The sequence below is a fragment of the Aphelocoma coerulescens genome, assembly GCF_041296385.1.
Source record: "Aphelocoma coerulescens isolate FSJ_1873_10779 chromosome Z unlocalized genomic scaffold, UR_Acoe_1.0 ChrZ, whole genome shotgun sequence".
Lineage (NCBI taxonomy): Eukaryota > Metazoa > Chordata > Aves > Passeriformes > Corvidae > Aphelocoma > Aphelocoma coerulescens.
The window spans coordinates 18,350,188-18,366,036 of NW_027184085.1; the positions used below are offsets into that span (position 1 = coordinate 18,350,188).

The 15,849-nt window shown below is 37.7% G+C and overlaps 1 protein-coding gene across 2 annotated transcripts in view; it reads right to left on the bottom strand.

Moving 5' to 3' along the window:
- PDE4D (phosphodiesterase 4D) overlaps positions 1–15,849 on the bottom strand; it is a 159,734-nt gene that overhangs the window by 18,091 nt on the left and 125,794 nt on the right. The gene's annotated exons all lie outside the window — the stretch shown is intronic.

Consider the following 15,849-nt stretch of genomic DNA (forward strand, 5'->3'; position numbering starts at 1 on the left):
GGAAACACCTTCTATTTCCCTCTTAGTTAGCTATTCACTCTAGGCACTCTATAGGATAGAAGCAGATATTAATATTCCATGAAATGTATAATTAATTAGGTACTCATCACTGAGCCTTTCTTGATTCCTTCTAGACTCCAGGGTGAAATGATATCCTGTGGTATTATGCTTGACAGGTTAATTACATAATACGGATCTCACTGTCTTAGATGCATTTTCATTGACTATAGCTCTGCCTTGATATTACCAACAAACAGAAGTCAGCTGTACTTATCAACAATTCAAACAACTCTTGCCAGTGAAAATTAGCATGCATCTGTCACTATTGAATTTTGCCTCCTATTGTGCCACCCTTTCCTTTTGTTGTTAGATTTCTCAGTCATCTTTTCTCTTAACAAAGCCAAATGATTTGTGCCACTTCCAGAATCACCTTTTACCTTGTTCACACAGCCATGACTATCTGTTATATCAAGAAATAGCTATCTTTAGAGTATATACATGTAAACATTCCTCTATGTTGAAAACTGGTAATTTATAATTACCAGTTCTCCTTCTTCAAAGGACATAAACCACTGGAGTAAATATTAACCACCCCATTTCCATTCCACTGGAATCATCAAAGCTATTTCTTCAAAGTGGCCTTGCATAGTGAAAGCTGTTATTTTCTTTACAATATCTTTGTAAGCCACCAATTACCATATTGCTCACCATTTGCCAAACACAAATTACCTTCAATATAACATTCTAACCATTAGCTATTGCATTTTCCTGCCATCTTGACGTGTCATCAGCTCAGGAAGTTCCAGAGCTACAAAGACTGAATCCTACTTTAGTCACAAGCCAAAAGCTCAGCTTTGATCACAGATACAGCCATGTGCTAGCAAGTGCTCAACACGTCTGAAAATTAGAACCATACTGCAAATACAGCTACACAGACTATGAGAACTACAGAGCTATACATTCCAGACAAAGCCTGTATCAACCTCTTTAACGATGCCTAATGTTTGTCACCAATGTCAAATGTTGAAAAATCAAGCCAAGCTTACCAAGCAATAAAATGACTGGTACAAAAATCCTGAGACCTTTTTTAAAAGCCTGTCTTGAAACTTTTAACACACGTAAGTCATGCTTACACACTTTTTCTTCTGTTCTCACAAAAGGTGAGAAACTGTATTATTTAAGGCAAAAGCTGAAGATCTGATGGAATAGCTTGTCTCCAGATGGCATCCAGAAACTGCAGCTTCAAATTAAATACTGCCTACAGGAATCTTAATAAAATGCCAGGAGTTGATGAAACCCCATTAACTTCCAGGCACATCATCAGTGTATCCATTGCTACGCCAATATTCTCTCTTCCTTAATTTAATTAGCTAGTTCACTGGATCCCAGCTTCAATAGGTCCTCATCTGTCTGGTTGTTTCCTAGTAAACCCTTCTACATGATGCCCAACTTGGTGGTGCTGTTTTTGCTGCAGGACAACACTAATTGCGTCATGTTCCACACTTTGGAAAAGAAGACCTTCTAGCCACCACGGGTATGTACTGCTCAGGAACTCTTCTTAAAAGTTTCCCAGCTTTGAAAGAGGAACAAATCAGTGTTTGTTTGCAGCTACCTGACACAGGAAATAGAAAGGATTTTTTTTTTCCAAATAATAAATTTAATTGCGAGCAGTGGGTGGGGAGTTTGTTACTGACTGGGAATCATATGCAAGTTATGGAGCATATGTTCTCTAAGAATTGTCAGCTCAGTATTTGTTGTGCAAATGTCCACATATGGAAGGTACGTAACAGTCTTTTCTAATGCTATGTTCCCCACTAGTCTGATGCAAACCTTTGTCTTCCCACCTCCCATCCCCCCACAAGTCAGTAGAACATGAAAACTCAAACAACTGCATGAGAACCGCAGAACAGCCTGTGTTACTGCTGAACATGGGTGTACAGTAAAACAAGTCCCTCAGCCTCTTCAAGGCCCTCCTGCTGAGAGCAAATTCAATTGGAGATGCCTTTGGCTTTGAAGAACTGTAGCTGCATGATTTTCTCATACTCTTTCACATGTTGCTGACGCCACAGGACCAATACTTTAACTGACATTTATTTTGAAAACTTCTGGACTAAGCAGGAGTTTAGAGAACTGTTTTGATTTTCTAATTATCTGACAAAGCCTTAAAACCGTCATTGCCATTGAATCAGATGAAGCTGAAGACCATATGGAGACAGCAGTTTCTGATGCAGAACAATAATGCTTTTTGAGAACATTAAAAAAATCAAACATGAGAGACAAACAGCAATCAAGATGTTCAGGCATTTTCATTGGCTGTACTCTGTTTCATTGTATCTGTACGTTACTCAAACCTCTTATAATTATTTTAAAACTTGCCTTTTGAGGAAAAAAAATCCTTTTTCTAGGAAAAAAGCAATCAAACAGAAAACCCCATTTCAGCCCCCATATTTTTTCCTGCTCTTACCTATTTCTCAAAGATTTAATTTGGGCCCAAGTGCACCCATACATAATTGCTGTTCCAAAGATCCACATATTTATACAGCTCTGCACAATTACTTTATAATGAAATTTTGCCTCTCACATGGCTCCCACAAGATCTTATTGCCAACCAGAGAAGTTGGTTACATCCGTGAGCCAACACTGTTTTACTCATCCAAGAAACACCCCTAAGTGCTTGAAACTTGGCTAGACTCCACAGTCTCATTATTTCTCCTCCTGGAAGTAACACTTCACACATTATTCAAAACAAGTCAAACAAGACATGAAACCACCTTGTTCCTAACAGCTGTAAATATTAAAGATAATATTTTGAATAAGAATCTTAAAAATCTGAATGCCATATACTTTCCCAGTTCACGAAAATAAATCATAAAGATCAAAACTCCTGTTATTAATAAACATTTAAACCATAAACTTTAATTATGATATTGTGAGCTCAGCATGAGGAGGAAGCAGAGGTTTTTTTGGCTGATCTATGCATATATTGTATCAGAAAGAAAGATTTTTCCACATCCCAATAGGCATCGTTAGACTGGAAAAATGACACATACATCCCGTTGGAATACTGCAGTCCTTGACTATAGCCTTAAAAAATCCCCCTGGATATGGACTGGCTATAAAATGTGCATTAAGTCAATAATACAGTTCTTCACTGCTGACTACTGATATCAGAACAATGGAGCCATAAATTTTTTTTCTAAAAAAAAACACCTGAAAAATTTCCTTAAACAGAATTTTTAGAATTTCATTTGTTTCTATTTATTTTAGATTTTTATCACGTCTGGTATTAGGGGGATGGGGGAAAAGAAGGTGCACAGTCCTCAACACAAATACAGGTAGAGCATTCAAATAACATTAAAAATGTCCCTATAGTGGCAAAAGTAGATGTGCACCTTTATCTCCCTCTAAAAACCTAAGAAACCTGCTAGAGCAAAAACTGTAACACATGAGAATAAAAGTACATACATTGATGATAATGAACTGAGAACAATTTCCTAAATAGTGTTAACCTCCCAAGAATGGGTCCGTAGTTTAGGTCTTTCTGGACTGAAGCCCAGTGTGTGCAGATCTCTATATCTAAATTACTGCTGTCAGCCTAGGATAAACATACATGGAGGGGTTTTTTTGAAAAATAAGATACTTTTCTGATGTCAGCAAAGATACACAGAAAAACACAGACAAACTTTTGGACTAACCATGTTCCCAGATGGCAACCAGAGCATTGATACATTTTTTGGGAAGAATTTGCATGCATGTTAGAAAGAAACATCAACTCCGAGATCCAACTAGTGTTGATTCATGGCCATGAACAAGTTTGGGCCACGTGCTTTATAATATAGGGGTTACTGTTTACACTTGAGAAGATTTTACAATTTTTGTGTAAAGTTCTTGACTCAATAACAAACAGTTTAATTAAAGAAGCGGCCAGTAGCTAGTTGTGTCAAGAGGGAGCACAGAACCACTCTTGCTATAGACTCCCTGTTGCAGTAGGATCTCTTCCCTGCAGGCTTTCTGTTCCTCTACAGAAACCTGCTGCATCCTGAGGACTGTGAAGAGGCTGCCTCCACCACAGCCTTTGGCATCAATACTGAAGTTGAAGCTAGGGCTAGAAGTCCACGGACCAAAAAGCCCCATCCTGCCTGTCCTTCAATTTGAGCATTTATCAAGTTCCAAGTCCAGTGCAGGCTGGAATAAAAAAGCTCAAGAGTAACAGCAGACTCCCATTGCACTGGCTCCCAAACCCACATGGCAACAGATCCCAGTCTCAACCTTTCAGGCTGCCTCTTTTGTAGGTAACATTTGTAAAATCTTACATGAATAGAATACAACCATGGAACATTCAATTGGAACCTTCAACTTACATAACTATATTTTATTTCTAAAATATCTACCAATGTTATTTTTAAAATATGTTTGTATCTCAAAATGAATAAACTCTTTTATTTTACTAGATTTGAAAAGCCTTGTATTCTACAATAAAACAAACAAGGAATTTAAAATAGGTCAGCCTTACAAATTAACATAAGGCTTCTGTCTATACTGCTTATTGATGCAAAGCTATCTTTGATTTTAAGACCATTCTGGATACATAAACAGCATTCTCAGTAGCTAAAGGCTGGGGCTGGAAGCCCGTGGGTTTAATTAATATCAAGGTCAGGCACTCATTTTATAATAAGCTACAGAAAGGCAGATATCTCGAAGGCTGGCATTGTAATAGTGGTGCTCATTTTTTTCAAGAAAAGATACTCAACAAAAACACTCATTTTTTTCAAGAAAAGATACTCAACAAAAACCAGGGCTAAACATTCCCATTATCCAAAACACAATTCACAGGAGATAAAATACAGCCTGAAGCATACAGAAATATATGTATAATAAGGGATATAAACATACACAATGATCCCTGAGAATACGATATTTCAATCTTCTCAATTTCATAAATACTCTAAATATTTGGTTTGAATATCATAAAAACCAGATCATCTTTGCTCTTCTCACCTTTTTTCTCTAATTTATATACTGTGAACTCAAAAAGCACTGTAATAAAATTGTGCCCAAACACTACTTAGCTTCTTAACTACAATCATCTGTAGACAGTATAGACACTCTGTACAAAGGACATTTTTTCCCCATGTCTACTCAATTACAGCTACCATGGTCTCTGCTAAACTTCAATTAGCAAAAAATAGTCTATCAATTCTAAAGGCTAAACAGTAAGAGAGAACTTTTTTTTTTTAATTGGTGATTGAATTTTTCCGATTTAGCAAGGAGGAACATGACAGCAGCTGCCTGGAAATGCAGGAAATACTTTCTAGTAAATTACAACAAATAGCTCACTTTTAGCTGAAATGCAAAGTAATTTCATCTTATTGTTTTGGTAAACAAGAAAAGAATCTACCTATCTAGCACAATAGGATTCAATTTCTTCACAGATGGCTGATCAAAATCCTTGATAATATATTGTAACAATTCAGCCTTAGCTGAGAATACTCATAATTGGACATAATCAGGCTTTGCATTTCTATTTTAAAAGAGATGTATCTATTGTAAAAGTAGGAATTCATGAAAGAAAGCATAAGAGATTCAGTTGTGCAAATATAATGCTTGTGTTATTTTTAGTAATTTATTTCAACATATGCATTATTTAGTTCAGGAGAAATCAGAATTTCTTTAAAGAAGGATGATTTGGTACAGTTATTGTATGTCAAGCACAGGATGTTTTGTTTTGGCTTTTTTACACACTTGATAACAATTATAAAAGTATAAAAGCAGCAGCATTTTTTTTAGCACAAACATAATTTTTTAGGGATAAACCAAAGCTCAAATGTGGTTTTCTGTTAAGTGGATTTCAGTTCTGTGTGTTGACAGGCATACTGATTTAATTCCTTGATGCAAAACTTTTCCATAAAAGAGATAAACCTTATTTAATTCCATTTTCTAGCTGTGTTGCCATTTCAAGCTAGTTCACACTGCTCCACATAACAATGTAGATCAGTATTAGAAGTCGGCAATTTCCAATGCTTTAATCAACAAGCTGTCACACACACAGAGGCTACCAAAAATGCTGTTGAAACATACTGTTCATAATTTCACCTTTCTTCAGCTATTAAAACCAGTATGAGTCATGCATCCACCCATTATCCTCAGCCTCTTTACCCATGCTCTCTTCTATTGTATAGTATCTCAGTTTCGAGGTATTTGGAGTTTTTTAAACCTTTTAATGACTAGAAATACAGTTTTGTAGCAACCTTTTGCTGAAAGAAAACAGAACTGTTCTGAATTTCTTTGGCTTTAGACTTGGTCTAATCATTCACTGAAGCAATATTATTTTAAAAGTCCCAGCGCAGTTTCTAAGAAAGACTATACTGTGCAGTTCATTCTTCTTGCTGAACAAAGGCTTGTTGTCTGATTTTTTACTTCATGTCAAATTACTGATAATCATATCACCCACAAATCGTCACGCTATCCAGTGATCATGCAATCATGCGACATAAATCAAAGTTCTTAAAAGGTAAAACAAAATCCTACCTTTATGTAGCCCCAAGAAACTGAGAGTAAATAGTTTGCCTCAGGCATTTTTGATTTTTTTTTTATACTACCAATCTAATCAGTTCTTTGCTATCTGACACTGCAAAAGACTTCCAAGAATAAAGATTACTTCTTTCCTCTCCTAATTCTTTTTGCTGGTCTTCAGGTTCTCAGCAACTGTGTGCACAGGAGGCATACTGAAATGAAATCCAACCGTGTGGTCTTCCGATTGTATAAATGCCATTTGTGAAACTCCAAGCATTCAGAGGCAACGTTGAAGAGACATATTGTACGAGCTGAAGAAATTTCTGAAGAGCTAGGGATATGCATATTTCCTGAACACCAGGATTTAATGAATAATGTATGTCAAGATGCTCAGCTGCTCAAAGACTTGCTCTATCAACAGCTACCAAATAAGGACCTGAAGAGGAAGCCACAGACAGTGGCAGCGATCCCTCCCATAGAGCCATACTAGCAGCCAATACTATGTCACCCTAAAAGATATAAATCCGCAGGGCTGGTGTCATGATGTACGGTAATTTCCCATTGGCTGATGCAGGGGATTCTCCTGGGCATGGGATATTTCTTTTTTCTTTTCTTTCTTTTTTTTTTCCCAACAGCAAATGCCCTTTACTAATGGCATCCGTGCCTGCAGCATTCACATGCCATTCAAAAATAATTAGGCTAAGGTCTCGTCACTCCAGCAGCATTAACCAGTTTTCAACGGACGCACCATCCAAGCAGTTACAATTACTATAGTGCCTATATCCATCTGGATTGCCTAGTGGGTTTAATTTTCCATATGGAAGAAAAGTGTATTTTGAGGTGTTTTTTTAATGGGAAAAAACCCCAATGTAAATAGAGCTATCTGGTTTCTTTAGCAGTCTACGACGTACTTTAACAATGAAAGTTCTTTTGGCTTTTATGCCATCTACATTAAAAACTGCTCTATTGGGGCAGGTTACTACTTTCTAATGCTTTTTTATTTAAAGAGATAAAAGCAGTTATTATGAAGCTAAAGCAAGTCCTGTGTCTTAAAATTCCCAGTAAATGTTAAGCTTCCATGGAGATGTAAGACATGAGATAATAAGAGTCCTCAGATTCTCACTGTATTTATTGAACTTTTGCTCCTTCTGCCTCAGCGGATTATTATAATCAATTACTGCTATACATCATTGAAAAAAAAGAAGGGATTAATTGAAAGTGGAGTGTATCAGTGAGCTGACTCAAGCATTAAATAAAAGATCCCACCATCTGCCACTCAGAGACCAAAACTTGAAAGGAAGAATACATTATGCCCACGGCAGGGGGGTTGAAACTAGATGATCTTTAAAGTCCCTTCCAACCCAAGCCATTCTATGATGCAGTGATTATCCTGCTCCACTCCGTGTAAGGCCTGTGCACTACGTCAACAAATTTCTGAATCTTTGTTGTGTCAAAAGAAAGGAGAGTTCCCTAATATGACAATGGGCAAATGCCTAAGGACAAGCTAAATGAGGTGCAGCATTCAGCCTAATGCCACACTGCTGATTCACTGGAAGATGCTGACCGAGAATGGTCATAAGAGAGGTTTTGGCAGAAGTAGGCAGCAACACTAAGAGCTTCAAAAAGAATTGAACCTGGAAAAATCAATAGGGGAAAATATGACATCGACAAATTTCTTCCTAACAGGAAAGAAATCTAGAACAATGTGACAACTGGATACAATCAACAGATCATCAGTACTTAAAGCATTTTCATGTGGTAGGCATCCTGTTTGCCTCAAAATAAATAATATAAAACATTTCTGACACATTTTAATATGCACAGTTATACTTGTTCTGGATCTATGAAGCTGTATGTATATAAAACAATTAAGTTCTGAAAACAGACCTGGGGTTACTAGACACTCAGCAAGACATTAAAGAAGTCAAAAGGTACTTCTATAAAATATTTCTCCTGATTCTTCCAGCTCAGCTGTGTAATGCTGAATATAAAGCCTGTCTACATGTGTTCCATTGTCTTCTGATCAACCACAAGAGAGCACTGCTGCCACCTACCCAGCATCAACACAGAGCTGGAAATATGATGCCTGTCTTCAAGAGGCAATTTCAAGCATGACTCGGAAAATGGTAAAATAAAAGTCAATATACTTTTGGCTACTTTAGGAATGAAGCATGTGGGTATCAAAGTTTGGTTGCAATAGGTAGTATGAAAAGACATAAGAAAGTCAAGTTTTAAACCTTTTCTCTTACTTTGCTACTAAAGTCTGTTTCCTCATGAAATATTAACAATTCTTCCCAAAGAACTGCTCCCAAAAGAACTTGATTCAGATAAGGAATATTTAAAATGGCTGGTATGTAAATTACACCAGCTGTTCAGCATGTATTAAAAAATCATCAAATTTTTTTGTTCCCCTCTAATGCATGAGACAACGGTACATCCATAAGAATTACTGGGTTGTAGTAGGTTGAATGTTTTAAAGGATGGTGTTTATCAAGCTATTGGCTAGGACATTTTGATATAAAAACATGAAAAACATTTTCCTCCAATGTAAATATATGTTACAACAATTCACTCTGGCTACCTGTTAACTATACTGATAATAGGAAATTACACCTGGTATGTACTGCTTATACTGACTTGTATTATTTTTTCAAGACTCACAGTCTCTACCTCATAAAATTGCCGTAATGGAATTGAATTGTATGACTTCACTGACTCAGAAAGCATGCCCCCTGACTTTGGCTGTGTGCAGTAAGACCTTAGACACCAGCTCTGATTTACAGGAATGGTTTTGGCTGATTTTCCTTCCAAATTCCCAGGTCACAATGAGTGCATAATTAGTTTTAGAAGAGGTTATATCAAGCAAAGTATATGGAAATCGGAAAGTTGTAGTTTAAAGTTATAGTGAGTGAGTAATAACTCAGGAAAAATAACTCAGGAAAAAAAACAAGGAAGTTTTTTATGAGCACTGTTATGTGTTTTGAAAGACAAGACAATGACCTTGAAAGGCAGAAAGATGATGAAGTCCCTTAATACCCGTAGCAAATGTTAGCTATTATTTAATAAATGATTCTGGACAACTTTCTCCCAAGAAGTCATAAAAAGAGGTGGCAGAGAGCCCAGGAGCTGTGATGTTCAGTTTTAGCACACTTTTAAAGACTTTCAAAATGTTAATTTGTGCTAATTAAAATTTGCAAGCAGGATGGATGGGTAACTTCAGGCCACTTCATAAAACCCTGGTCCTGGGTATAATGACTGAAAAGCTGAAATACACATATTCCAGGTATTTGCTTGATACAGAACCAACACATAGGAGTGTAATTAATACCAGTCAGTATCATTTATGTATTTGAACATGCAATATTCTTGTACTGTTGATTTATTATTGTAAAATACCCTGCAACACTGCTCCCAATGCTGAGAGAAGACACACTGAATGAGCTAAGAATCTGATTATATATTCATTTTTAACAATCATAAACAGGCTGTCTTCATCTAATATGACTGTTTTAAGCAAGGTTTTGCAAGACTTCAAACTGTTTTATGATACTGAATTTCTTCATTGGTGATCTGAAATTAAGTCACTACCATGAAGACTTCCAGTGTGAAAGTTTCCAGAGAACAGAAACAACTGGGGGGAGGAGTGGTTCCTGGGATAAACTATGAGGATGTGAAAGTCACCACCAGCAGCCTCACTTGTTTAGAACATTGACGTCGTTCATGTAAACTAGAGACATTTAACTGCAAACATACCAGGAATCAGGAACACAGTTCATGACTAGGTAAACGACACTGAAGAAAGCAGGAACCCTGAAGAGTTTGTAAAGTCACAACAGGGCATTTCATCGTGATACTGTGACCCCCAAAAATCTGCATCTTCTGTGACTCTAAATAAGAAGAGAGAGGCTCTAAACCTCTCATTCTGGCAACATAGGTGATGGAACAGTGCACACAGCTTTAGTGTATTTGTTTTCCTAATTTCTGTTGTGTACATTGTGTAGGAGAAAAAACTTGCAAATATTATTCATGTGATGGAGAAGATGTTTTGTAATAAAAGAAAAACCCCAGGCAACTTATAAGCCCACAGCTACTGTGGAGAATCATAAGAAAATAAGAAAACACAAGTAGAATCATAAGGCAATAACAAAACACACCACACCAAATTCTCTAGCAACAAGGAAGCAACAAGAAGCAATGGAAGGCAGCTAAAACTGCCTCAAACCAACTGAGCTGAAACCAACTCACTACAAATAAGACATAGGGAAGATCAGTGGTATCCTGGGGTGCAGTAGGAAGAACATTGCCAGCAGTCACATCCTGCCCCTCTACACAGCCCCTCACCTGGAGTGCTGTTCCCAGTTCTGGGCTCCTCAGGACAAGACACATGGACCTCCTGGAAGAAGTCCAGCAGAGGGAAAAAAAGATGATTTCGGGACTGGAGCATCTCTTTTACAAGGAAAGGCTGAGTGAGCTGGGTGTGCTCAGCTTCAAGAAGAAAAGACTGAGAGGGGACCTCATCAATGTCTGACAGGAGGGTTTTAAGAGGATAGACCAGGCTCTTCTCAGAGGTGCTGAACAACAGGACAAGAGACAATGGGCAGAAACTGATTCACAGAAAGGTCTCCCTGAACGTGAGGAAGAACCTTACCATGTGGGTGACTGTGCACTGGAACAGATTGCCAGAGAGATTGTGTAGTTTCCCTCACTGGACATATCCAAGCACTATCTGGACTCAATCCCGTGCAATGTGCTCCAGGATGGTCCTGCTTGAGCAAGAAGCTGGGACCAGATGACCCACTGTGGTCAATTCCAACCTTATTCTCTGATTCTGTGATTCAGTTGCAGTACTCTTCTGAGCTGTCACATGGGACGCTTACCACCTTGGTACTTCCTTCCACAGATAAGTGATGGGTAATACAAAAGTGTACTTAGCTTTGAGGGAAGAACAGTCCTCTCAACTGCAACCCCTTGGACTGACGAAGTTCCACTAAGAACATTTTGAGAGATGTCTGAGCATCAATTCTGAACACAAGTGTGCGTTATATGCATTACAAACAAGAACAGATAGCCTGAAGAAACCTCATAAGCCAAATGAAGAGCCTGTCTAAAAAGATGAAAAAAACAAGGCCCATGGCAGGTGGTTAGAACCAGATAATTTTAAGGTCCCTTCCAACCCAAACCTTTCTATGTTTCTATGATTTTTAGGCTGACCTTCACACACCAGAGAACAGCAATAATCACCCATGTCAAATCCAACTCCTACTCGTCACAAACGCAGCACTGTTTTCACAGCATTACCCAGCTCCCATCTGTGAGTTATGCTGATATGTACATATGTACACTACCAGAAAGCTTCCCCACAAAAATGGAGAGTCTATTCAGCGCTGCAAGACCACAGCAGAAAAGAATGGTCACTTCATCCAGCAAGCAAAAGCATGTGGACAGACCCAGCCAAAACCCAGAGCCAGTCCAGAAGAAACAGAAGGACAGCCAGAGACAAGAAAACTATGCTGAATCAACCAGCCTCACCAAACTTCTCTGGGTTCCACATAAGACTCCCTGGCTAGGAGGGAAATTGTAGGATTTAAGTAAAATGTCCCAAACAAACAATTAGTAATTTTACAAATATGAGAAGTTGTTTCAACTGCAGCAACCAGCTGCCACACACTAAGTGAGCAGCAGGGGTAGAGACAAAGCTGGGTCCCATGCTGATATCAAAAAGTGATGAACTTCACTGGTGGCTGATAACTGATGACCATAATTGGAACAAATCTCCAGTTCTTCTGAAGGAATCTCAGTTTTAAGTGTGCTAACTGATTACACTGCTTTAAAAAGGTATTCTTAGAAGCCTTTTGCCTGTCAGATTTACACTTACTAAAAATTATGGAATAGCCTATGCTGTATCATTTTACAGATCTTTTTATTTGGAATAAATAATACTTATGCATAAAATACAAGAATTTTATATTGCTAAACAGGCTGAGATGATGATGTTCTTCTGAACTGTTTTATGGGAAATAAGTAGTAAAACCCAGGAGCTGATAATAAAGAATTTGGTTCCCTTATTATTTTAAATTTAAAAAAAAAAAAGGAAAAAAAAGATTAATATGTTCTGCTAAAATACGTAATTCAGTGTTTGTATTTACTGCCCTCTAGTGATAATAAAAGCATTAGCTATGAATATGTAGGAACATTAAACTGCTTTCAGATCATAAATGTCACAATGTGGTTCACTACTTTTCCACCATACCAGAGCAGGGTCTTTACAGATATTCTCTACAGTGGCAGTATTTTCAATAGACACTCATGAGCAATTGCACAGGCAGCAGAAATGACACCCTATTTCAACTCTTATTTTGGGGACCACTGTCAATCCTTTAAAATACAATATATACTAATCATTTTCTTGAAGTTTTCCACATAATGACTGAGTACATATGTATGTAATAGTCTAAAAAACACCCTGCAGTAAAAGGAATTTAATTTTAACAAATATTAAGCTATTTACAATATTCTGCTATGAATTTATTTTCCCCTGAATCTGATCCTATCAAAATGACATAATTTACAAAGAAGCTACTGTTAAAAGCTAATGTAGATCAGAGAAAAGTTGACCAGAGTGTGACAAAATCTGCAGTTATGACAGCAGATTTGAGGAGACAGACAGCAGTAATGAATAGTTCAGGTGGTTATTGCTCCGAGAGAACATTGGCATCTGACAGAATCAATGACCCTAAAAATGCAGAATCCTATGAAAACCTTATTTCTATTTTTATATCTTTATGCACCCTGCAAGTAAATAAGCACCCCTAGGTTTACCATAGCATACACACAAAAGAAGTTTATGCCCACATTATGCATTTTTGCAGATAGCTATATCTAAGAAACATGCAAAGAAGTGTGATACTTCATTCAGAGACCTGCAATGGCACACTTATCCTAAGACTGATACACCTGTACCAGTACAAACTAAGCTTTACAGGGATTCCTGTTTCATACAGAAAGCTGTTTTGCTATGTAAGAACAAACCTCAGTTTTTTACAGGTATTTCTGGATTAATCTTACTTCTCCTGTAACATGGCATTCCTATTTTAATGATGTGTTCCTACTGCAGACCTCGCCAAAGTCAAGCTTTAACAGTTCATCAGAAATACTGCTGAATGGTTGTAATTTCATGCTAAAGGAAACAAGTTTTTCATCCATCTTTGTACAGCTGTGAGAAAAAAAAAAAGATTCCACAGACAAAAGCACAGATTTGTGGAATATGAAGTGATTACTAACACTGCAACAAGCTCAATACAGCTCTCATAAACATGCCTTAGCAAATGCCCATAAATCACACACTGTAGATACCAACATTCTGAAAGCAAACTGCAAGTTGTTTCATGCAATTTTGTTGGTTCACGCTCCAGTTCTTATTAAACCATGGCTGTTGTATTTCTTATTAAGTTGCATGTGATAGCATCATTGTTCTTTCAAGGAAGGTTATTCACTAACTAATACTCATTTCAATGTATCCTTCATACCTTTCATTTGATTATTTATTTAGGTGCTATAAATGTGTTCTGCACCTATGGAGATTCACAAAATAATGAACATTTATTCATCTGGAACAAGAGAAACAACTAGTCTTATTTATTACACCCTTGTCTCATGCATACAGAGAAACAAACCAAAAATGTCATACTTGTTTTTTTGTGTAAGTGAGCATTTTACCTGAATGCCTCTAGGTCAAATTAAGCAAACAATCACAAAACCCAAGTGGTTTCCAGTCCCACAGTCAGGTGTACTGTGAGGTTGGTTTATAGGTCCTCATGAGAGAGATGGAGACAAGATAACATAACCAGGCCAAAGGCAGCTGGTTATGTAGTTTCCTGAATAGCACACTTATTACCTCTGTGATTTAAATCCCTCTTACAAGTAGCAGTATTTGCATGAGGAAGCTTGTGGTATACCCGTGTTTCCTTACTCCTTGTCTATTGATACCAGTGATTTGCCTCTTGCCCTTCTCACAGAAACTGAGTGCCTTTTGGGGCCCTGACTTCTCCTGTGGTGGTGGTGACAGTGCACGCTGGGTCCTGCTGCGTTCAGATCATGCAGCCCTGTCGCTCTGCTCCATTGCCCGGTGCTCAGTCCCTCAGCCATGGATGACTGCACATGCAGCCAGGGCTTAGCAGGTTCAGACCAGAGGCCATGCTGGGAGATGTTGGCCAGATGCTGGTAAGAGCAAGAAACGCACCCATGCCTGATGGAGAACACTCCTCACTGTCCTGAGTCACCATGTCCCCTGTTGTGGTTCTACCACAAGAGCAGACCAGCAGCATCACTCTATCCTGAGAATGTTTCGCTCCTTCCTACTCCACAGCGTGGGCTGTTGTGAGATGGAGGCATTAACCCAGAGCCATTATTGTGCTACAAGGCTCACAGCTCGCCAGCTCAGAGTCCAAGGGCTGCAGCCAGAAGCCCTCCCAAATAAGGCCAGTTTTGCACTAGGTTCTAGCTAAGAGAGCTAGAAGTCACACAACTCCTACATCTATCAGTCTTCAACAGAGTCATCACAACAGCAGAAGGTTTTTTTGTAGGAGCCCTCTCACCTGCATGAATTTAGCTTCTCTTTATGAAACTAACACCAAAGCAAGTACCATGACTATCTCAAGTCACACATATTTATGAATATAAACTTACGCATTTCTCATTAACATTTTAGAAATGGATTTTAAGTGAGAGGCACCCGTTTAGTCATCCTCCAGGGGTTTTATTTCAACATTTTTGCATTATTCACAACTGACTGTTAAAATGTAGAAAACACTTTTAAGCTAATTTTTCTAGAAGAATAAATGTTGCTCCTGAGAAACCTCAGTCTGACAATAAATTCATGTTTACAAGTGAACAGTTTTATACTTAAATCAATATTTTCTTTGAAAATCCTCAAATGTGGCTTGTATTTAGCATTTTCCACTTTGTACTGTAACACCATACAGTAATCCCTTTCGCAACCACTGCTTTTACCCATGGTTTATAACCAGTTAATATTTTGTACTTAACAATCATTAAAAGTACACTCATAACAAATTAATTAATATACTTTAGTTTTGATAATTTAGTTCACTTACAAACTTACATAGCACAGAAAAGCCTTAAAGAAAATTTCATTTAAAATGAAAAACCTCTGTTTAATCAATGATAACCCATCCATGATAACTTCTTTTCTGAACACTAAACTAATGAATCTGGCCATTCATACAAAATTTGAAACGAAAGGTAGATTAAAAAACATGAAAGTAACATCGCATACTGCAAACTGATTAGGCTCCCCTAACTGAAGTACAACATTAG